Source organism: Chlorocebus sabaeus, chromosome 11 (assembly GCF_047675955.1).
Source record: "Chlorocebus sabaeus isolate Y175 chromosome 11, mChlSab1.0.hap1, whole genome shotgun sequence".
In the NCBI taxonomy this organism is placed as follows: Eukaryota; Metazoa; Chordata; class Mammalia; order Primates; family Cercopithecidae; genus Chlorocebus; species Chlorocebus sabaeus.
In genome coordinates this window covers 76,294,516-76,319,462 of record NC_132914.1, presented here as the reverse complement: position 1 = coordinate 76,319,462, position 24,947 = coordinate 76,294,516, and the positions used below count along the sequence as shown (strand labels likewise).

General features: G+C 32.8%; 1 protein-coding gene across 5 annotated transcripts in view; it reads right to left on the bottom strand.

Annotated features, from left to right (window-relative positions):
- SYT1 (synaptotagmin 1) overlaps positions 1 to 24,947 on the bottom strand; it is a 592,766-nt gene that overhangs the window by 403,447 nt on the left and 164,372 nt on the right. For 3 of the 5 annotated variants that reach the window (XM_008004112.3, XM_037987647.2, XM_008004109.3), the window contains exon 3: positions 10,778 to 10,843. The exons of the other annotated variants lie outside the window; for them this stretch is intronic. The gene's annotated coding sequence lies outside the window, so the exon portion shown is untranslated. The remainder of the gene's footprint in view (positions 1 to 10,777; positions 10,844 to 24,947) is intronic. 5 annotated transcript variants of the gene reach the window in all.

The window sequence follows — 24,947 nt, the reverse complement described above, 5'->3', positions numbered from 1 at the left end:
TAAGCTATGCTGTTTTGAACAAGTTGGTTTGCCTTTCAGAATCTGTCTTCTCATTTATGAAATACAGATATGAATATGCACTTCACAGGAATGAAATGACATGGGAAGCATGCAGCAGGGAGTAAGTGTTCAGTTACCAGCATCCACTGTTTCCATAAGCCCTGGGGTCAGAGGGGTGGGCTGTCTGGTGCTGTCTGACAGTAGCCTGGTATAACTGGGTACAAAGATCTGGCCTGGCCTTATCAAGCCACTTTCATAATTGTTGATGCCAGCACACAAGTACAGCATTTGTTTGATCATTGTGCATGGAGTTATTACTGAAAACATTTTAGTTATATTTATATTCAGAGTTAAGATAAAAAATTGAAAATTAAAAACTTGATTATTTTCTTGTTTCGGGTGGCCAGGTGTAAGGAATGGTATAGCTAATACAAATAACAATTTCCTTCATATAGAGGTAAATATTAAAATTTACTTTATGAGTGAATGGTTTTACATTTGAGGTATTGAAAAGAATGAAAATTAAAATGTAGGTAAACAATATTATATAATCATGTATTTTACACTTACTTTTACATTTTAGAAAAAATGAAAGCAGTTATCTCTAGCCTGTTACATTTTGATATGGTTTGGTTGTGTCCCCACCCAAATCTCATCTTGAATTGTAGCTCCCATAATTCCCACCTGTTGTGGGAGAGACCCAATGGGAGGTCATTTAATTATGGGGGCGGGCCTTTCCTGTGCTGTTCTCGTGATAGTGAATAAGTCTCATGAGATCTGATGGTTTTATAAAAAGGAGTTCCTCTGCACATGCTCCCTTGCCTGCCGCCACGTAAGACATGCCTTTGCCCCCCATTCACCTTCTGGCATGATTGTGAGGCCTCCCCAGCTATGTGGAACTGTGAGTCAGTTAAACCTCTTTCCTTTATAAATTACCCAGTGTTGGGTATGTCTTTATTAGCAGTGTGAGAACAGACATACACACCTTATTAACAAAGCTTCTATCATAAGCTTTGCAAGACCCATTGGGAAAATGTGTATGTATTAAAATAAAGAAACTATAGGCTCCTAAGTATAGTATTGAAGAAAATGTACCACTTCAAGAGCAGTGCAGAGGATGCTGCATTTAAGGCTGAAGTCCCACCTATCTCAGTTCCTGTATTCAAATATCTTCACTCATACTATCTATACATTTATCACTCGAGGACCCCACACTGTCAAAAATTCCTTAAGTTATTTGTTTATTTAAATTAACAATTGTGGGGTGGGGGTGGGGGAAGTGAGAAGCAGACGGGATGCAGGATGCAGAGCTGGTGTGAACACTTTGGTCTAGTTCCTTTTTCCTTAGACATTTCCCCATACCAGCTGTACTGAGTCATTTTGATCAAGAGACAAGTTGGGTTAGAAAATTGGAAGCCAAAACCACTTTAAAGAAAAGGCAGCTAGAGAATATCAGATGGGAAGCAGAATTACCTCAGGAAGAAAACAAAGATGAGAAAGAGAGAGAAGCCTGTGTGAAAAGCCAGCTTTAGTTATTTTTCACATTTTGGGCAGGGTCACCTGAGTATCAGGAAAAATGGAGAAACTTGTTTTTCCTTCTGTCCCTCTCACTCACACGGTCACCGTAACCAATGCTAAAAATATTGTCATTTGGCGTAAGCTGTGGGTTTTCACAGGTTTGTTTGTGTGGCCACTCTGGATAAATATCCATCTTATAAAATGGAAAGAAAACATCTTAAAAGGAATTTTCTTATATCACTCATTCATAAGTTGGGGACTGCCTGTATTTCTACCATTCTTTTACCTGTCTCAATGACAAATCTGGCTTTGCCTTTCAAAAAAACACACTAATAATTGTTCAATTCTTAAAATGGGAACAATAGATATATCCATAAGTATACAATTATTCAAACCCATTTTTTTCTGGAATTATGTTACTAGGAATAATTCAAATAATTATTTTGTTGCATTTTGTAATAAAATGGTATTTATTATAAAGGTTGTGACATATGTAATGCTCATGAGCTTGTCCAACCTGCCTTATTTTGTTGTTGTTGTTGTTATTTTGTTTTGTTTCAGGCTTTTAGCAGCCTGAAGCCATAATTTTTGGTTTCTGTGTCTAATGGTGAGCAGAAAGGAAGGATGAGGAAGGCGCTACCAGAAACAGAAACTGAGAACACATAACTGTACTCTCTCCCTTGGACATCCCTGCATGGTGAGTCTAAGACATAGAGGGTATTAAGAAAACCTTGTCTAAAATTAGAAAAAATCTTTCAAAGTACAAAAGAGAAAGAACATCTAAGACTAACCTTCATAGCTCAAATAGTATATGCCTGATAAAAAATATATAATGTCCTAGGAGATGTTATAGCAAATTGTGCCAATGCCACATGCAAATATAAAACGGATAAGCAAAAATGCTGAGCAACTTGCAAAACTACTGCTAAGAATTATTTCTTACAATATATTTCAGACTATCAAAAAATTATATAATATCACTTTGGGGGGTCATATGAGTTAGAAACCAATGTATTTTGAGCATTTGTTTAGAGGCATTCTCCTTAGTCTGAAACATTTTGTACAAATTCATAAACATAGGCTTTGCCAGGATCCCTTTGAAAATGGAAAACAAAAACAATCACAGGATTAAGCAATTCATATTAACCATAAGAACAGGGGACATAAATTACTCAAATGTACAATGGAGCATATGCTGAACCAGATTTTTCATCTTTCAGAACAGAAAAGAACTAAAATTGTTAGTATTTGTAATGATTCAATTCCAAGGAAAGGAGGAAAATGCTAAGATATTTATTATGAATTACTTTCTGCTGAAACCGGAATAGTTATTATTAATACTGGGATATACTCATCTTTAGAGGCATAATAAGATTTTACATGGAAAGAAGAAGTGGTGTTAGGACTGATAGCCCATGTCAGTATTGTAAAGGGATTTTTATGGTGTTATCAAAAGAGTGACTCAAACAGCAAAGCCACTTAAAATGGTGAATATGAAAATTTTCATCTGAAGATAATTAATTGAGGTTTTAAAATGAGGAGAAACAGTATTCTGTATCATGAGGGAAAAATGCAGCAAAATAAGCATCTTTGTCAACTGAGATTTCTTTGGTAAAAGAATAATGCTGCGATTTCAATTTCAGACGTCACATACAAAATTTTACTATTTTTAAAAATGAGAGTTGCCATGTAATGGCATCCTACTAACCTTAACTTTAAAATGGTGCATGTAGTAACAATGTGTGGGATGCAATTTATTTCTGTACATCTACTCAGCCTACAGTTTGGTTAGGTCTATTTTCTCTGGAGAAAATGGGTCCCTTTGTTATTCCAAAGAAAATAATTTCATGGTAAGATAGCATTTTTGCTACCCTTCACACCATGATGCACACTGATTCAGCCTACTTCTAGGGCTATGAAGACTGTCTCAAGCCTTACTCTTGACCTTTCTGAAAGGGAGTCATGCTATTGAGATTGTCTAATTTCTGTATTTGCTTTAAGAAGGAAGAGGCCTTCAAGGAGAGGGTTCGTGGTGGACTCCTCCCAAAGCAAGCCTGCATCCTACTCTATCAAATCCTTATTTCATCTTGTGTTCAAGATTTCCAACCAGACTTTTCTCCTTTTCTTTCTTCCTTCACACTTTTCCTTACTCTTTATTCCATCTAGACTTCTATATACAGTTATGAATCACTCAACGACAGGGGTACATCCTGAGAAATGTATCATTAGGCAGTTTTGTTGTTGTTGAACACCATAGTGTGTACTTATACTAACCTAGATGGTACAGTCTACCTCACACCTAGGCTGTATGGTTTAACCTGTTGTTCCTGGGCTACAAACCTGTACATGTCACTGTACTGAATACTGTAGGCAACTGTAACACAGTGGTATCTGTGTATTTAAACAGAAAAGGTACAGTAAAAATCTGATTTTATAATCTTAAGGGTCACTGCTGTATATGCAGTCCATCACTGACTGAGTTGTTAGGTGGTACACGACTATGTTTTATAATTTAAAAGATGTTAATTTATAATAAATAAATTTGAAATAAAAGAATGCCCCTTTGATATTACTAAGATGTTTTAAATAACAAATATAACAACATGAATTTTTACCTATGTTACTATATTAATTTCTGTAATAAGCAGTTAATAAACATGTCATTACTCTCATATGAAACCTATAAAATAGGATTCATTTTCATTTTTATAGAAGAGGACATTGAGGCAGCTTATTTTGTCTTCCTGCAGACACGCAGGTAATAAATGGCAGAAACAGCACTTGAATACAGTTTTTTATTCAGTGCAAACATTCTTAATTACAAAGGAGAATAATGCAACCCAAGGCAATACCCTGGTATAGACAAGTAAATAAATCATAATGTTATAGCAGATCAAAACTAATAATTCATATAGCTAAATCATTTGGTTTCAAGTCTTATTAACTTTGAACTTTACATGATTTTTTTTTTAAAACGAAAAATGCTGGTTAAATCATTTTCACTTTATCTCTTTTAACTAGACAACTTATATATCAGAGTGATGAAAGGTAATGTTTTTCAGAATAAAATAAAGACTAATATCAATGAGAGCTTCCAAATAAAAAATTAATAAGAAGTTTTAGAAACAATGGACTGAATTCTATCAACTAATTATAATAACTAACTTGAATACAGTAACTACTATCAACAAGACACTGTTATATAAACAAAGACATTGCCTATATTTGACTCATTTGAATATCACAATTACTCAGTGGAGAAATCAGAACACACAGAGGTCTAAAAAATTGTCCTATATCCCATAGTTACTCAGTGGTGGAGTTGGCATTTGAATATAGAGAATTTCCAAAGCCAGTACTATGCTATAATAAGATTATAAAAGCCTCCTTTGTTAGTGTATCAAAAAATACTATAAATCGTCAAACATGGTTTAGCTTTATCACGCATAATGATGATTGTGGGAAACCCATTTTACTCAATATCCAAGGAAAGTGACAAAACACTGAATCATTTGACAAATAAAAACATAATTTAATCTGATTATGGTTAATCAGATGAGTATCTTGAAAACGAAATCTATGACTTATAGTCAATATAACTTTTATTCTCTTTATGAAGCAAACTTTCTTATATTTGTATTATTCCAAATATAAACTACTTGATGACAGGGACTATGCTTTATTTATTCCTATATCTAAAACACCTGGAACTATGTATACATGGGTAATCAATAGCAGCCTGTTGAATAAAGAATGAAGGATAAATAAAGGAATGAATTTCCAAAGTGGTACCAAAGTTTTTAAAGAAAATAAGTCCCGATAATGTAGTATATATAAAAACTTAAGTATATATGGTGAATATCCACTGTATTGTTATTTACAAACAAAATAAATATTGTTTTTCTCCTTTAGGTGAATTTTTATACTTATGGCTATAATTCATTTTGATTTTGGTTCTACTTTTCCTATCAAAAGATTTCTGTCTTTAATAATTAAATTCTCCTACCATGGGTTATTTTTAGCATCTGAAGGACAAATATGCATGATTCAATCTCTTATTTATTGATGATAAGTAGTAAAGTAAAGTAACGTGTGCACATTAAGTATTTTGCATAGACATTCATATAGGAAGGTGAAATATGCCTTACTTTCACTGGTTGTCCCTGTTTAGTTGAGTCCTAACTTGAAAAGGAGAAATCAGAGAGACCTGAGTTTAAGGCAACTCTGTTTCATACTAAGTAAGCTAACTTTATAAACCTTTGAATCCGCATTTTCATCATCTGTAAAACCGTTATAACATCAGAAGAGTTCTTTGAATAATTAAATGAAATTTAGTTCAATGCCTACTAAACACCTGACACAAAACGAAAGCCCAGTAAATGCTTCCTTTCCTTTCCCAACTCCCTTCCTTCCATATATGAGCTCTCTTAGGCTTATGTGTGGGAACACGGATCAGGATTAAAGATAAATTATAAATTCAAGAAAAAGGGAATTTTTTTTCTGTATGATCATTATTGCCTAAAGAAAAAATCAACCAACAACTTTGGTTTTTTCACAAACATGCCTTTATAAAATGACACATGGTACTCCAAAAACAAGGCAAATGTTCACAAAAAGAACTTCTTTTCATAATAATAATCTGTTTTTATGTAATAATACTTATTGTTTATTTAAAAATAAGTGTTTATTATATATATAAATTTTAATTATTTTTATTTAATATCAATATATTTTATTAGTGATATCGAATGTTTAATAATTTTGTCAATATTATAAAATAATTTTAACATTAATATGCATTATTTTATACATAAGAATTTATATAATATATATAAGAATTTTAACTTAAATACCACTGTAAAGATCTTCATATATTTAATCTGATCTCAGAGAATCTTGGGAAGTATGTTGGGCAGACATTTTTCATTACCCAGATGAGAAAAGAGAGACTCATTGAGATAACTGTTTAAGTGTTGCTGATGGCAGATTGCATGCATGTATTATTATTACACATTATTATTATCTAGTAGTTTTTTAACTGTGTAATCTGGAATGTCCTCACCTTCTCCTATGGATTCTCTGCTCATGAAAACTTAATGTGCATATGCTATTTTTCTTTACTGCTTATCATTAATAAATATTAGATGGAATTGGATTAAGTCAAGACTCAGATTACCTCTCTCTTTATACATATATAGTCGAGATGTATATAAATATAAATAAATAAATAAATACCTATATAAATGAGCTCTCTTTATACATACATAGTGGAGATGCATATATATATTTATTTATTTATAAAGGTTATACAGTGGAGATATATAACCTTTATAAACATCGTTCTAATAAACTATATCAAAATACAATTTTAGACTACTAGAGATTAGACAAACAATAATTTACATAAATTTTCGCTAGTGTTTTGGTTGAAAAAAGATTAAATTTGGAGAAGAGGTTTTTTTTAACAGTTCTGACACACATTTTTTAATAATGGCACTTTCAGTTAATATGGTAGATAGAAAAAAATGGTAGGTGGTTAATTAGCACAGATTTTTTTTTTCAGTTCTATCACTAGATAAAAGAGCTTAGGCAAATGGCTTGACCTCTCAGCCCATATATAAATGAGAATATTAGAGGAGGTAACCTCTATAAAATGAAAGTATTAGAATAGGTGACCTCTACATTTTCTCCTAGCTTTATGCCACTATTACACACACTCACAGGCTTATGCTTTTTTATTGCAGGACTTTATTACTTCTAATAGGGAAATATTGACTAAGTAAAACTTGTCAGGAGCATTTGTAGGTAACATTTGGGGTATTTGCAAATAATATTTATTCTCTAATGAGTCACAAGATGTTTTATTGGTTAAAATCTGCTTTCCATTAGAATCACTCTTATTGAAAACTTCTTGCTGTATTTGGTTTTTCAGGAAAGCAGGGTTGTTAATAATCGTCATACTTTGAGTGAGTGTCTCAACTCCCAGTTGTATTAAAGAGGCTTAGGAAATCTAGGATAATATGAATGGTTTCTAAAAGGATGTCTGAGCATCTGAATGAGTTTTTAAACACACCCTCTTTATTATTAGCATCCAGTATGATCAGAGTTTATAAGGAGCAGACTATGACGTTCTTGAAAGTACTACTGAGCTTCAGCAATCAAAAGAAAGATGACTATAGTTGACACTTGAACAACAAGGGTTTGAACTACGCAGGTCCACTTATCCACAGGTTTTCTTCTGCCTCTGCCACTGCTGAGACAGTAAAACCAACCCCTCCCCTTCCTCCTCAGCCTAATTAATGTGAAGAGGAGGATGGAGACCTTTATGATGATCTACTTCTGCTTAATGAATAGTAAATACATTTTCTCTTCCTTACGATTTTCTTAGTAACATTTTCTTCACTTTTCCTACTTTATTGTTAGGAATAGACTATATAATACACATAATATGAAAAATATGAGTTAATCAACTATTTATGTTATTGATAACATCCAGTCAACAGTACACTATTAGTAGTTACTTTTTGGGCGAGTTAAAAGTTAGGCGTGGAATTTTAGGACTGCGTGGGAGTTGGTGTTCAAGGGTCAACTGTGTTTTAGCATACATTTTCCAATGGTCTTTTATTCTTACATTCTTATAAGAATGCATCTTATATTTTTATCTTTTATCTTATATTTCTTTCTTAAGCACAAAAACCTTTTGTGAGCAATAAATGCAATGTGCTGTAAATGTCTTCAGTAATATTATAGTAATATTTTAATCAATTATCAACTTGTTCTTAACCTATGAATTTAAAAGCAAAATTGTAAGAGGTTTGTAGAGCTTTCCTGTGCTAAAAAGCTTTCATTTATAAAGTTTTGATTCAAATACAATTCATAAAACTCATTCATGGGCTAGCAACACATGCACAGTCTATAGATAAAATGTCACTATATTATCTATTATATTCATCTGATATCATGTTTTATTCCATTTATTGTCTAACACTAACTCATGAGCTCTTTAGTGGCTAAGACATATTAAGAACTCTCATGTTTTGATAATGTCATTTAAGTCAGAGTATTCTTCTTCACAATATCTGATAAAATTTTTAAAAATTTTATACTTTTTATTACATGGACTTGAATTGAGTCATTTTCCTTTGCATGTAATTTATGAGTGATTTAGCATATAATTATTAAATAATAGGCAATTAAAATATGAGATGAAAAACTGCTCCAAACCACATAAAAATGCATAAAAAGAGGCATAATTTCTTCTTTGGAAACATGTATGTTATTTTTTCTAAGATTACTCCAAATGAACAGGAGATCTCATTACTTGAATGAGATCTCTCCTAGGTATGCTAGGCTAAATCCTATTTCAATACAATTATGAAAATTACAGTTCCAGTCAAATAACTTATATAGGTCACACCTGAACAATAGACCAAATAACTTATACATAAGTCAGAGCAGAAAATGAGTCATTGATGGCTTTTCACATGAAATTATACTCAGAAGGCTGAAAAATTGTGAGGGAACAAAGTAGATATCACTTGGTTCTTGTACAAAGAGCTTAAAACAAATATGTCTGGTCTTATCAGTTGAAACAAATTCAACCATTTTTCAATGAGTATTGCACAGAATCAAAATTATGTTTCAAAACAGAATTATATATATAAAAACAAAACTTTAAGACAGTCTAATATTTTAGGTGTTTAAAAATGTTTGTTTGGGCTGAATGATTTCGTTGTCTATGTTGGGTATTAAGATGATAAAAAAAATCTATGTTAAAAAGAAATTTCTCACTTATTTCATATCTTGTAACTCACTCAGATTTTCAGAATTTCAAAAATTGTTATATATGATGGAAAAATCTGATTCTTAAATTATCCTTATACCCAGAACTAGGTAAACATGCTCACAACCTGCTCTGAAAACTCAAAATAGACTTTCAAACATTTAGAGTTAATTTTTTAAATCAAAGAGCAGTTTTTAAAAGTGTAAACATTTTGAATTATAAATTTTATAGATTTCTGATTTAAAATATATAGCCATTCATAACTACAACAAAAAGTAAGTGGCAGAGTGCTTTGTGTGAAGTTGTAACATACATAATCTTCAGACAGACAGGTAAAAGAAACAGGTGTTCTCTCTGCCTCTCTCATATCTCAAAAATAAATAAAATATATTTCAGAAAAACTTCATTTATATCATCGTGATGATGATTAATTATATCCAACCATTCAAAGTTAAGATGTAATTTATGCATCAAAGTTCTCTGGGGGCTAAAAAATTTTATTATATAAGAATAATTTGTATACATCCTATAAAAATTATTTAGAAATTTTCACTTTTTATATATCAAACTTACTTTTTTTCATTGAACTTGACTCTAGTTTGATATGTATTAAGATACACATTTTTCATTTTGTTAATTTATTATACTATGTTTTACTCTAATATTTGTTTGAAACTTTTGAAACACTGAATTTGAAACTGCATTTCAAACTCAATGGTATTAAATGTGATACAACATGGGTCATAAACATGGGTTTTGCTTTTCTGTCTTTATGTTATTGTTCTTCATATTCACATATTCAAAATTTATAATTGCCTGCATCTTGAAATTTTTATTTTGTCACCAATTTTACCATGAGGATTGACATCAACATGTACTTAACTTTGCTTAGTGAAAATGTATTTAGGGAAACTATTATTATCATCAAACAATAGTAAGGAAATACATTTCTAGAAAATACATCTTTAGTTAAGTTGTGAGATTAGAAACAAATGTACTAATGATAATATCGTGTAGATTTTAAGCCTGAAGATAGCTGCCATTTTTTAATAATTCCAATTTAGTGATTATAAATAAACCAAGCACATCAATAGTATTTAACATTTTGTTCAAAATAAGTAAAAACTTTTTATCACATATGGAGAAAATGAGGTACTTTGATTACATCTAGCTTATTACTGTTTTCTTCTTTAGAATTTAAGATGATACTATGCTAGTCAAAAGATATGATGGAGTCATCATAAACATTTTCTGCTCCATAAATGTGTCATAAAGATTACTTTGCCCTCTTATATAAGCAGATTATAGGACAAATGATTTTCAGTTTACTCCAGTAAATTGAAAGAGATGGCTCAACTTGCTTACTCTGCTAATTTATCATCTTAGAAAATGGAAAAGTTAGTGTTTTTATAAAAGACATTTGTAAGCTCTAATTTTACAGATTTATTGTCATCATTGTGTCATTAAAGTACTTACTGTTCTATTAGGAATTCTGGAGTATGTTTTTCTTTGTTTTCTTTCTTTCAGAATTATTTTGTTTTTCTAAAAGGAAAACAATATATACAGTGGTTACTTGACTACACGTAGTTCAGAATCATTTCCGATTGTTATAAATATGTTAATTTTATTATTTAATATTTCTACTTAAAATTTTACTACATATTCCAATAAAAATAATGTCATATATCCATATTTAGTATATGTAGTATAATATAGATAGTTTAGATTTTAAAGCTGTTTGATGAGCTAGAGATCAAGAGTCTGTGGATAGTTTATATACTGATTTTGTGAAAAGCCAATTATGCTTTCTATAGTGTTTTAATTTGAAATTAGAATAACACTAATCTAGGCAGACATTATTAGAGAATATTATGTTCATTAAGAAATAAATCACATGATTCTTAATTAAATTTCTGGTGCTGTCTCAAGTACCAATACGATTATTATAAATCAAGCTTCTACAGCCCCATGTTACTTTTAAATTTTCTATTTTTCACTGATGTTAGAAACACTTCAACATGTTACACATATTTGCCTATTTTCAGAAGCTAATCAATGTCTTGATATAACCTACTAACTATTCTAGTACATAGGATAAACATACATGTATTTAAATATACATGTTTATATACATGTTAATAGATATGTGTGTACACAAACACACATAAATATGTATATATTAAAAGCCCATCAGGAATTAGGAGAAAAATAATTGCACATCATTGCATTAAAAAGATCAACTTTCAGTTTAAAAGAGTAAAAAAATTAAATCCTCCTCAAGAGGCAACATTGCTTTAATGTAATAAAGATATCAGGAATTTCTGATTTGGTTTGACATGTTAACAATTCATAAATGAAAATTTCCATCGTGCTAGAGACAAGTACCTTTTTATATAAGTTCTCATTATTTTCAGTCTTCAAAAAATTCAGGTATCGTGAAAATGAGGAAAGAATAAAATAGGTCTTATAATGGGTATGTTACTCTGTTTTTAAGAGTTCTCATGGCATCTATTTTCAACGGAATTACAAAAATATTTTAACGTCAGCAGCTCTAGCTACTGGGTCACATAGGTAACTCAGCATAAAATATCGAAAGTGACAGCTGTATTTCCAAAGCCGCATTTACTGCATCTGTTCAACAGTTACACCTCCAAGATCTGCTTTTCCTTTATTCCTGCTTGAAACTCAACTGTTTCCTGTAAAATCCATTAGGAAGAGCAATGTTAAAATGCACTTAGGTTTGCCTGACTGCCTCTAAAACCATGACTTAGAGCCACAATCAATTTTAGATATGCTTTGTATAGTTTAAGTATACTGACACTTCTTTTTTGTTAAAACAAAAAGTACAGCAAGATTCTGTGGACATACACATGAAGGTAAGAGTGACACAGAGCTCTTTACAAGAAATATGGGACAAAAATCTGCTAAAGAAGACAAAGACATCCTATTAAAAAATAAGAGAAGAGTTGACACTATATACATTGTGCATTATTACTTACCAAGGGCCAGGCTTCCCAAAGGGAAGGATTAAACAGTGTTTGTGACTTATGAGCCATCTGCAGGGATTTGATTTCACTTTGGTTTTGCATGCATATCTATCACAAGGATGAATGGGCAAACTTGTTCTACTGTAGGGGACAAACAACTATTTTATTCTTAATCTATGCTCTGCATATGGATGTGCACAGCATTTTTCTGGTAGCTAATTTCTGTCTCTTGCATGTATAAATGCCTTGTATTTATTTTAGAGGAAAAAGTGAACATAGCACAGGATTATTTTGCACCTTCCATCATCTATCTGACTTTTCAGTAACGCAATTGGTATTAACTGACTCAGATAATTTTCTCATATCAAGGCTTGATACTTTTATGTTTTTGTACAATACTTTTAAAAGAACATTAATCTGTTTAGGCAGGGTTGTGTGTTTTTCACAAAATATTATATACATACATAGTTGATAAAGCTGATGACTTTTTAGTGCTTTTTTTTAAAATCCAATTTTAGAATCGGGCTTGATATGGAGAAAAGAATATCTGAGATTTAGGGATTATTATTGCTTTGACAGTGGCTAAAAAGCAAACTGCTCATACTGTACAGATCTAACCATAATCTATTTACAGAATTAAGCAAAACACTGCATGCTATAGGCATTAGAAATATGCAAATAATTTTTGTGGCATTTTTGGGGAGGAAGACAACTATTTATATTCATTTTAATGTTGGACATTAAAAAATGCATAGTTGTATGTTTTTTAAAAGAGAATTTACTTTCAAGAATGACAAATAACTCATATTTACATCCAGGTTTTGTTTTTAAATATATCAAGCATTTCTTTTGAGGAGAATATTGATTTTAGTTGAGGCTTCAGTAGCATAGCGCTGAGCTAAATATTTATTTAGGATTGGTTTTAAAGAGGGCACTGTGAATCCTTGTTCCATGGCTACTTATAAACACTATCCCTTTAACCCATGATGCACTAGAATGGCAGCAGAATCCTGATCCTAAGGTTTAAATTTCAAAACTGTAAAATATTAATAAACTCAGAGTTTTCTGTCTTGGACCCTCTCCCATTAAAATGCCAAAATTGTGGTTAGAAAATAGTTACAAGGTTGATGTGCACAGATATCCTTAACACAGATATCACTAATCCTAAGGGATTTTTGTTACATATCTTTTGGCTTAAATTCTTATTATTGGAAGAGCAGTCAGCAAGCAGGGATTATTTTTAAAAGGACACTCTCCGGATCATTACTGTGAATGTAAGCATTTCAACACAAAAATAAAGCACTGTATGGCAACTAAATTCACTGCATGATTCTAGATTAGATCCTGGACCAGTGGGAAATAAAACAATTAGCTGTTAAGAACATTATTAGGACAGTAGATGAAATTTTAATATAAATTGTGATTTAGATAACGGTACTATATTGAAGATAAATTGCCTCTATTGGACAACTATATATATATATTTTTTCATATATTCATAGAGAGAGAGAAGACAGAGAAAAAATGGTATATGACAAAAGATAAATAATTAGTAAGTCAAGGTAGAGGGCATGTGAGAAACTGTACTATACCTGCAGCTTTTTGTGAGTATTTAAAATTATAGAGAAATAAACATTACCAAAAAAAGACCATACAACTATCCTTTAAAAATATTAAACAAAAATAAAATGCCACTTTCGTTATTAATACTGTATTACATGAAACTGTGGCTATTTTCTTTTGTTCATTAAGCACAACATTATCTAATTGTGTCTATAACTAAAAAAGACAATAATGTTTATCTGGATAACTACTGAAGAGTATTAGGCAGTGAAAGAAAAAGAATTCATCAAGTAATAGAGTAGACAAAGAAATGTTCTATGATTACAGGTAACCACTAGAAGTACCTGTGGGGTTGCTGGGAGAAACACGATGGAAGGCAATGGTACAGAATATGAACTTTCTTGGAAATGAAGGTAGAAGGTCAAAAGATTGTACCTCATATTTAAGGCAGAAGAATTTTTCTATTTTTTGTGTTTTGTTGTCTAACCATTGACAACCATTTAAGAAAAATAAGTCTACAAGTCTGCTCTCATTATGATAGAACAAATGTTTACCAACAAAGATTTTAAAAAGGGAGGGGGGCAGGGATGAAGGAACTACTCATTTTTCTGTTGTGGCACTTTATTATACAAGTCAACAAATATGAAAACATCTGTTGGCAGCCAAAGTTACAATAATCACACACTGGTTTCAACCATGTTTAACATTTCATTATACTCAAAATAATTATTTTAGAAACGGGGGATAACAATGAGGCAGGATGGCACTAAGTCAGGAGAGCCAGAATGTACCTTGAAAAAAAAAAAGGATGGGAATTAATTAAATGAGAAGCCTGGGGAAGTTAATTGGGACTGAATGAAGATAAGGGCACTATCAAAGCATGAAGAAACAAAACTATTTACCAAAAGGTATAGCAGAAAGTCACATTGAGCACATCTAACTGAACTCTGCAGAAATGTGAATATCAGGAGCAGAATTGTGCCTGGGGGGGCTTCGGTTGGCCCCCAGCCCCTAGAATGGTACCTGTCACATAAATAAATGTTTGTTCAATGAGTAAAGTTACATATTGACAGAAGTAAAATTCTGTATCTTATAATCCTATTTCCGACTGCCTCTATTCAGTCCATAACCTTAGGCAAATCACTTCATCTATTTTGACCTTGATTTCATTAGCTGTGAAATGAGAGGGTGGGAAAAGTTGATTCTCCAAGGTGACTTCCAGCTCTAAATATTTCTGTATACAGGTTTGTTTATTAAAATGGGCCATTGTGAACACTCTCATGAAAGAGAATAGCCTGATATGAGTTATATAAAGAGAAATGAGAAAAATAGAAAAGATGAACAAAGGATCAATGCACTGATTCAAATAATGAAAAGTAAGTACTACTGAGAGGGACTTTAACATAAAAGAGAGAATGCAAAAGGTAATTTATGGTTTTTGTATGCATGAAGTGACATTCACATATACTATTGATACAGGTATGCAGATGTAGAAATCTTTATCTTTTCTTTTTATTACAGTCAGAGTGACTCTACACACTTCCTGCCTCCAAGTTTAGCATCCCCAAGTGAAGAGAAATGAAGAGTGTTCAAAAGATGCTATAAAATGGTAGGAGTTTATGTAAACATTCTTTTACTACAGGGTCATAGAATTGAGACTACCATTGCAGAGGAGAGAAGGCTGAAGAAATTCTTAGCATCTATATTTAATTCCATGAAGAGGTAATTCAATACCCATCTGGCAATTACTGACACCTCCATGAAGCTTTCCATACCAACAGTGGCTTCCTAGGTATTTCCTTTCCTACAAGCTTTTCAGGTACTTACATTCTGTGACACAAAATTCAGCACTTACTTACACATGATCTCTCTATTTTCCCAGTTTCATCAATGCTGGTTTTGTCTTGACAACTAGAGGAGGCCATGCACTATATATTTGTGCTTCCCTGTAATAAGCTGGTACTTAAAATGAGTAGATGCTAGATAAACTCTCATCAATGAATAGAAATGAGCAGAAAATACTCTGAGCTTAAAAACTGGACAGGAATGTTGATTGGCAGCTGCCAAAGATGACTTCTCAGCCATGAAGACTGGACAGTGATCCTGGGACTTCTGTGATGCCTCTACCTTGTTTTTTGTTTGTTTGTTTCGTTTTCTCATTGTCATATACTCCTAGGTGTTCTTGGAAAGAGAGGCCAGGGCACTTATCATATGAGGTTCAAAGTTGTACAGTTCTTTAATGAGAAAGGTCTATTTAAAAAGCGTCAAAAGCATCTGAAGCTATGGCCTCAAGTCTCCTTGCCAGTTGAGTCCGCAGGGGTGAGCAGGGGTCATTTTCTCAGCTGTATCAAAACACAGCAGAATGTCTCCTATGATTCTATGTACAAATCAAGACCACCATGACAATATTCTTATAAGACAGCTGGCAGAGCAGTGATGGCAGAAATGGTGGCTTTGTGGGCAGGAAGTGGTGGGTAAACGAAGGGGGCTACAGAAGAGTAGGAAGGCATGAGGGAAAGAGAATGCGAAGGAATTGTTTCATTTCCAGAAGGTATTAGTATCTACACAGATTCTGATGCTACAACAGAGTCTGGAGAATGTTGAGATAAAACAGATACATAATTGTGGGCTTTGTAGAAAGGAGAAGTCAACCAAAAATCTTTACAAAGTGCTCTAATGTAGCTGCCTAAACTCTGCATATTTCCTAAGAGGATGGAGGATGTTGGTTAAATGACAAACAATGAACATAAATGGACTCAGCTTTCCCAACTTTTGGGGAAGTGAGGTAGAGAGAATGGGATAGCAATTCTCTATACATGCTTAAGGCTGAAGAAGAGAAAATTATGTATTTAAACCTTCGTTTGCTCCATATTCAAACCCAGCAGTGTGTCATTGAACAAGTAAGTGGTATGTTGGGGTTCAGCATGAGATTTTTATAGTTCTGAGCTGACTAGCGGCTCATCTTTAGGTGCTTTGCTATATTCTGAGTTTAGTTCAGTACCATACCCTGTAATGACAATGGTGGGAAAGTGCCAAGCTGGAAATGCAAGACCAGCAAGGACAAAAATTACAGTCTAGACGAAGTGGTCTTTGGTTTCCACTGTTGGGCATCTATGTGGAGAACAACTGTAGAAATAAAATAGGAAATAATCAACTTCTCATGCAAAATTACTCTAAAGATCCATTTTTTTAAATCCCTATCTAAGACACCAACTTACAGGTATATCAAAAGGCCATATGTCAATTAAAAATAGAATAAAACTTTTTTTTAAAGTGTCAGATTATAGACAACAATACAGCTTGGGTCACATGTATCCTGGACCTTTATATTCACATGAAAATTGCCCTCTTCAGAGATTCACTGGAGGAGGCTATAGGCCCATTTATGGAGAAGCCAGATAGTTTGAAAAATTTTAACTGGCTATTTAATAAGCTGCATTCAGCAGATTGCATATGTTTATCACATTCAGCTTCACAAGGAAATGGTGCAGTAGGTGTTAATTATCTCTATTACACATGAGCAAACTCAGTTCATAACTTCTTTGGAGTTAATAAGTAGTAGAGCTAGGATCTAAATTCAATTCTGTCTGTATCCGAATCCTGTTTTTCTCTTGCAAAAAAGTCTCTGTAATGTTGGAATGGACTTCGAGAGGGTAGCAAATGTATTTTTTTAGACATTTATTGCTACCTATTAGGTATATTACCTTCATATTAATATAAGTTTTTTTCATCTTAATTTCTTCATCTGTAAAAAGGGGAGAAAGCAGCATTTACCCAAAGGAAAGACACTGGATCTACTAATTTATTGAGTATCTTAGATTTCTGAAAATCATTTATCTAATCTTAGAGGAACAAAAGCCTTAAAACAAAAGGGCTTTCCAAAGAATTTTGAAGATAAAACATCTTTAAATTGATCAGTTTTCCTGGGACTTTTGCCTGAACAGCATGATATTTATATTTTAAAAATTCAAAATCAACAGGACAGCTTCCTCTACATGTGATGATTTAATATTGTGGAGCTTCCTCTACATGTGATGATTTAATATTGTGGAGCTTCCTCTACATGTGATGATTTAATATTGTGGAGCTTCCTCTACATGTGATGATTTAATATTGTGGAGCTTCCTCTACATGTGATGATTTAATATTGTGGACTTGCCTTCAGGATAAATTTATGAGAAGTACAAAACATTTGTCATGCTACTTTTAACTCCAGAACATCTATTTCTACATAGTTCACATAGAATTACATTAGGCATAAAACAAAACCACATGGCTATCGAGGTCTAGACATATGTTTTGTCTTAATCATAGTCTATAAAATATGAGTGAAAATATAAGTGAAGAGGTAAGCACTAGAGAGATGGGTAAGATATGTTATATGGAGACTTGAAATCACAAAAGACCACATTAACCCAAATAGTCACACTCCTTTTAAATGGACAGCATTTCTTTAATTCTAAAAAATTTACCAAAGTAAAATTTTTAAAAATTTACTTTAGTTAAAACATTTTAAAAGCTAGTTCTTAGATTTAGATGTTCGGAAGTTGTAGTACTTATGAAGCCATGATTTCAGAATACTAGACTCTAGATCCCCCCTTCAATGGATGAAAACATACTGATGAACAGAAAAAACCAAAGGTAGGAGAGGATGAAGGAAAGAAACTCACCATAAGAAAGAACCAACCACCTAATTCTGATCAAATTATTCTTTAATGTTAAAATGAGCATAAATGCAATCCTATGAAATTCAAAATCAATGATTTATTCAGAGGAGAATTCAAAGATGTTTTTAAAGTAATGTAATTATATTTGAGAGAAATGGACAGCATTCAACAAATTACATGAAGAATATATAGTGAAGTCATACTAAAGTTTTCACTAGAAGAAGCAATTGGGTGCACTATGGTTGGAGATGAGGGGAAGAGTTCAGTCCAATTTCACTTACAATTTTGATACCATTTGACTTGGTTGGAAGGAGACTCTCATTTCACCCATGAACTGATACAATGAATGGAATAACAGCAGATCAAGTGAAGCAATAACATGGATGAACTGTTCTCTCAGCTTCCAATCTTTGATCTTTTAGGTGTCTAATGTGAATAGCAACTAATTTTTACTGACAAAAGAACATATTCAAGAGAAATATCAGATTAATACCTTAGAACAGGCAAATTTCCTGGGAGGTACAACTCGAGGCAGATTATAAGGATAAGAGTTTTTGGTCTTCTGATATAAAACTCAGCTAAAGCAACTGAGGTTCAATTTGAAATTCAAATTCCTTGGAGTTATATACTATAGCAAGTGATGCATTTTTTTTTTTGCTTTGTTTTTCAGTGTCATCATTGAGGTATTTGCCATAGAACCCCTTAGCATTGTAATTTTCTCTTTTGTTATGGTTTAAGTTTGTATCACTTTTGAAAAGAAACTGTCTTTATTACAATTACTTCATATCCTTGAAATAGGGAATAATCAGGAAAGAATCCTATAAAAATTCGTTTTAACAGACTTTAATGGAATCTTGTAACACCATCTATCACATGGATTTTTAATTTTACTAACAATTGTAACATGAACTAAAATGTCAACATAATGAAATCATTTAAATGCTAACTGTATTAAGAGTAGCAAACTTGGTTAGCAGAGGTTGATGGGAAGCTCAGCCCTTCTAGCTGAATACAACTCACAATATTATTGTGAGTTGTATTCTTATTGTCAATACACTGGAGGTAACCCCAAGTGAAGCCAAAGTTCCATCTCTATAAAACAAGCAAACATCAACAAAGTTTTCACTTGTACTATTCCAGGAGTTGTGTGGTGTAAAAAAGAGTACAAGATAAGGTCCCTGCCTATCAAATTCATATCTCTATCATATATCACTTAGTGCATTACACTGACATTTGTTTTTATTATTGTTGTTTATGGCAATAGAAGCTCCCCAAGAAACCCTATCTAACTAATCTTCAGTTCACAGTACCTAGCACATTGCCTGGCATATACATATAAGGTTCTAAATAAATATTTGTTGAACTAAAAGCTCAAAGGACACAATCAGTCCCCTTTCTCAACACAGCGTCCTCTCACTTGCCAATCTGGTGGTACAGTTGAATCATGGAGCTACCATTATACTTAAGCTTAATACTAGCTATGCTCCTGACTTTTATGTAAATGTGAAAAAAGTTACTTGATTTCTACAAAATAATTAGATATTATATAGGACATAAATTTTCAATTATCTCCCATGATATTTATTTAGATTGATAACATATATATTTTATAAAGGCTTACATGCCAACTTGCATAATTAAACATACTTTGTGACTATTAACAGAAAAAAGGGGTACAGGAGATACTTTGCCATATGTGGGCATATATTCTAGACATTTCCCATGATTAGGAATTCCAGAAGTAGAATATTATTGTATCTTATTCTATGTCTCATTTTTTCTCTTTCCCAGTCTGATAATTACTACACCTCCAACCTTACTAACCTACTGCCCACTAACTATGCACGCATTCACTTTTAAGTTCTATAACGAAGAGCCAGGATTAACTCTGTGATGTGTTTAATATGAAAGTTACATAATAAGGTTCTAACAAGAATTAGCATCTTAACAGGAAGTAAGAGCGGATGGAATTGGTGATTTAGGGATATTCAAACCATAAATATAAAATTCCCCTGCATTTTCTGGCAAGCTATAACAGATTATCTACAATCCTGAGAAGTCGCTTCTGTGTTGTACATCATTCATGTTTCTTTACTGTAAAGAAGCCAAAGCCAAGAAAATAACTTAACATGGAAGCCCTGATGAATACATTAGGTACAATCTACTATAACCTCAAATTTTATAACATTACTTAACAGGGAAAATCAGAAGTATTTGCAGAAGGCATACAATAAAAATTACATTTATTTAATATACTAAGGAAAATGTTCTTATCATTTACTTTCTAGAATAGAATTTTAACATGAGAGAAGTCAAATAATTGTGACTTTTTTATTATACTTTAAGTTCTAGGGTACATGTGCACAACATGCAGGTTTGTTACATATGTATACATGTGCCATGTTGGTGTGCTGCACCCATTGACTCATCATTTACATTAGGTATATCTCCTAATGCTATCCCTCCCCTTCCCCACCCCACGAAAGGCCTCGGTGTGTGATGTTCCCCTACCTGTGTCCAAGTATTCTCACTGTTCAATTCCCACCTATCAGTGAGAACATGCGGTGTTTGGTTTTTTGTCCTTGCGATACTTGGCTGAGAATGATGGTTTCCAGCTTCATCCATGTCCCTACAACGGACATGAACTCATCCTTTTTTATGGCTGCATAGTATTACATAGTGTATATGTGCCACATTTTCTTAATCCAGTCTATCATTGATGGACATTTGTGCTGGTTCCCAGTCTTTGCTATTGTGAATAGTGCCACAATAAACATACGTGTGCATGTGTCTTTATAGCAGCATGATTTATAATCCTTTGGGTATATACCCAGTAATGGGATGGCTGGGTCAAATAGTATTTCTAGTTCTAGATCCGTGAGGAATTGCCACACTGTCTTCCACAATGGTTGAACTAGTTTACAGTCCCACAAACAGTGTAAAAGTGTTCCTATTTCTCCACATCCTCTCCAGCACCTGTTGTTTCCTGACTTTTTAATTATTGCCATTCTAACTACTGTGAGATGGTATCTCATTGTGGTTTTGATTTGCATTTCTCTGATGGCCAGTGATGATGAGCATTTTTTCATGTGTCTGTTGGCTGCATAAATGTCTTCTTTTGAGATGTGTTTGTTCATATGTTTTGCCCACTTTTTGATGGAGTTGTTTGTTCTGTTCTTGTAATTTGTTTCAGTTCTTTGTAGATTCTGGATATTAGCCCTTTGTCAGATGAGTAGATTGCAAAAATTTTCTCCCATTCTGTAGGTTGCCTGTTCACTCTGACGGTAGTTTCTTTTGCTGTGCAGAAGCTCTTTAGTTTAATTAGATCCCATTTGTCAATTTTGGCTTTTGTTGCCATTGCTTTTGGTGTTTTAGACATGAAGTCCTTGCCCATGCCTATGTCCTGAATGATATTACCTAGGTTTTCTTCTAGGGTTTTTATGGTTTTAAGTCTAACATTTAAGTCTTTAATCCATCTTGAATTAATTTTTGTATAAGGTGTAAGGAAGGGATGCAGTTTCAGCTTTCTACATATGGCTAGCCAGTTTTCCCAGCACAATTTATTAAATAGGGAATCCTTTCCCCATTTCTTGTTTCTCTCAGGTTTGTCAAAGATCAGATGGTTATAGATGTGTGGTATTATTTCTGAGAGCTCTGTTCGGTTCCATTGGTCTATATCTCTGTTTTGGTACCAGTACCATGCTGTTTTGGTTACTGTAGCCTTGTAGTAAAGTTTGAAGTCAGGTAGCGTGATGCCTCCAGCCTTGTTCTTTTGGCTTAGGATTGTCTTGGAGATGCAGGCTCTTTTTTGGTTCCATATGAACTTTAAAGCAGTTTTTTCCAATTCTGTGAAGAAGCTCATTGGTAGATTGATGGGGATGGCGTTGGATCTATAAATTACCTCGGGCAGTATGGCCATTTTCACGATATTGATTCTTCCTATCCATGAGCATGGAATGTTCTTCCATTTGTTTGTGTCCTCTTTTATTTCGTTGAGCAGTGGTTTGTAGTTCTCCTTGAAGAGGTCCTTCACATGCCTCGTAAGTTGGATTCCTGGGTATTTTATTCTCTTTGAAGCAATTGTGCATGGGAGTTCACTCATGATTTTGTTCTCTGTCTGTTATTGGTGTATAAGAATGCTTGTGATTTTTGCACATTGATTTTGTATCCTGAGACTTCGTTGAAGTTGCTTATCAGCTTAAGGAGATTTTGGACTGAGATGGTGGGGTTTTCTAAATACACAGTCATTTGACTTCCTGTTTTCCTAATTGAATATCCTTTATTTCTTTCTCCTGCCTGATTGCCCTGGCCAGAACTTCCAACACTATGTTGAATAGGAATGGTGAGAGAGGGCATCCCTGTCTCATGTCAGTTTTCAAAGGGAATGCTTCCAGTTTTTGCCCACTCAGTATGATATTGGCTGTGGGTTTGTTATAAATAGCTTTTATTATTTTGAGATACATTGTATCAACACCTAATTTACTGAGAGTTTTTAGCATGAAGCACTGTTGAATTCTGTCAAAGGCCTTTTCTGCATCTAGTGAGATAATCATGTGGTTTTTGTGACATTAATAGTTAATATCAGTATAATCAATACTATTTTGATGATTATTTCAAGTAGTATAGATTTTATTGAGCAGATAATTTTAATAGATGCTATTTATGTAAATCATTTTTTAAATTGTGTGTTTATTCTCTATTTAAACTTATGCATTTTATTCCTTCTGTAACATATATCAAAGAGCAGCAGCTCCAAAGGTTTAGATAGCAGTTTTTGGGAATGAGTATGCATTGGAGGTAAGAATTGAAGAATACTATAACTCGACTGGAGACATGGCATAGTTCTGAGGAAAACTCAACCCATCTCATCTAAATGTCATCATTATTTAAAGACAATGTAGGTATACTTCTAAGACAAAGTAGAGCTGATGGCATCACCCTACCCCTTCACTTAATTTAAACATAAAACTGTATAAAGAACAATTTATTTTATTTTATTTTCAGATGGCCTCACTAAAGTAATTGATGCCATTCACTCATAATATATATTGGTCCATTACATTTTGCTGATAGAATATTTTGATCAAAGCATTTTCCCAAATGCTGTTTAAAATAGTAAAGTGAGAAATCTCAAGAAATTTCTGCTTTCAAGAATTTTTAATTCAGAAGACAGAGTAGGAAAAGAAGAGTTAAACCCATTTATAACTCCACCCAAGGCAGATTATGATGAATTTTCTATGCATACAAATTAAAGCTCAGTGGAATAGCAAAAGCCCTAATGGCATTTGGTCCTTGAAGGGTGACCATTCTTTCTATGCGTTTTGATAGATAAAAGTGTTTCAGTTATGAAGGCACAAAGTTATAGAGGGAGAAAAGCACTGGGAATGCTTGGATTCTAGACAGTAGGTTAGTGTGGCAGGAGAATAAGGTAAGTATGGGAAGGAGAGAGAAAGAAGACTGAAAAAGTAGACTGGACCATATTGTAGACATCCTTAGAGTAAGTTCACAAAGGGCAACAAAGAGCAAATTCAGGTTTCTCACGAGAACAGTGATAGAGAAGATTTATATAGCACGAGAATTTGGTAGCATTTATTTGATCAGGTAATATTTCATTTAATGTTGTGTCACAGTACTTGAATACAATAAAATATTTTAGGCAAAATTTAAAAAGTGAATTATGAAGTATATACAATTTTGTTTCTTTCATAGAAGTGTATTTAATACTGAAACTCATCACATGTGGAAGAGAAAACATGGTTGACTTAAAATCACAAAATGTCATGTAGTTTTTATGGTACTGATAATCTGTATTCAAGGAGAAAAAGGAAAAGTGTGAATGGTGAAGCAAATCTGACGTAAAAACTAAACACAGTGACACCGAAATGTATTAGGATTTATATAATACATGTGGCTAGCAACATACAAATCAGTTAACTTTTCTTTCTACATTTGAGTAAAGAAGAAAATCATTATCTTGATAATACAGTTGGTTATAAAATAATCCTTAATTATAAAATGTTATTGTAAGACTTCTTAAAATAACATTTATTACAGTTATTATTAATTACTTAACTTATACCATGCAACCTCCTATGTTCACACTTAGCATATCTACATAAATAAAATTTCATTCAGGATTCATTAGCTAGAGAAAACATTACATGCATGAAAAATATTTTAATTTCACTAATTTCACAAGTGATGCTAAATTAGTCACCAAGTCAGAAGTTGCAAATATTTCTGAATCCTTGTGGTTGGAAGAGGGCAGAATGTATGTTTGGCTTCACATTTTATTTTATTTACCCTTTATGTTGCTTAGTTTTGAGAAACATTGAAAAAATATATTTGCTCCAGCACTACAACTTTCCAGAATAGCTTTAATCAGTTATTTATTTACTTTTTTAATGATTTGTACAATATGGCACACTA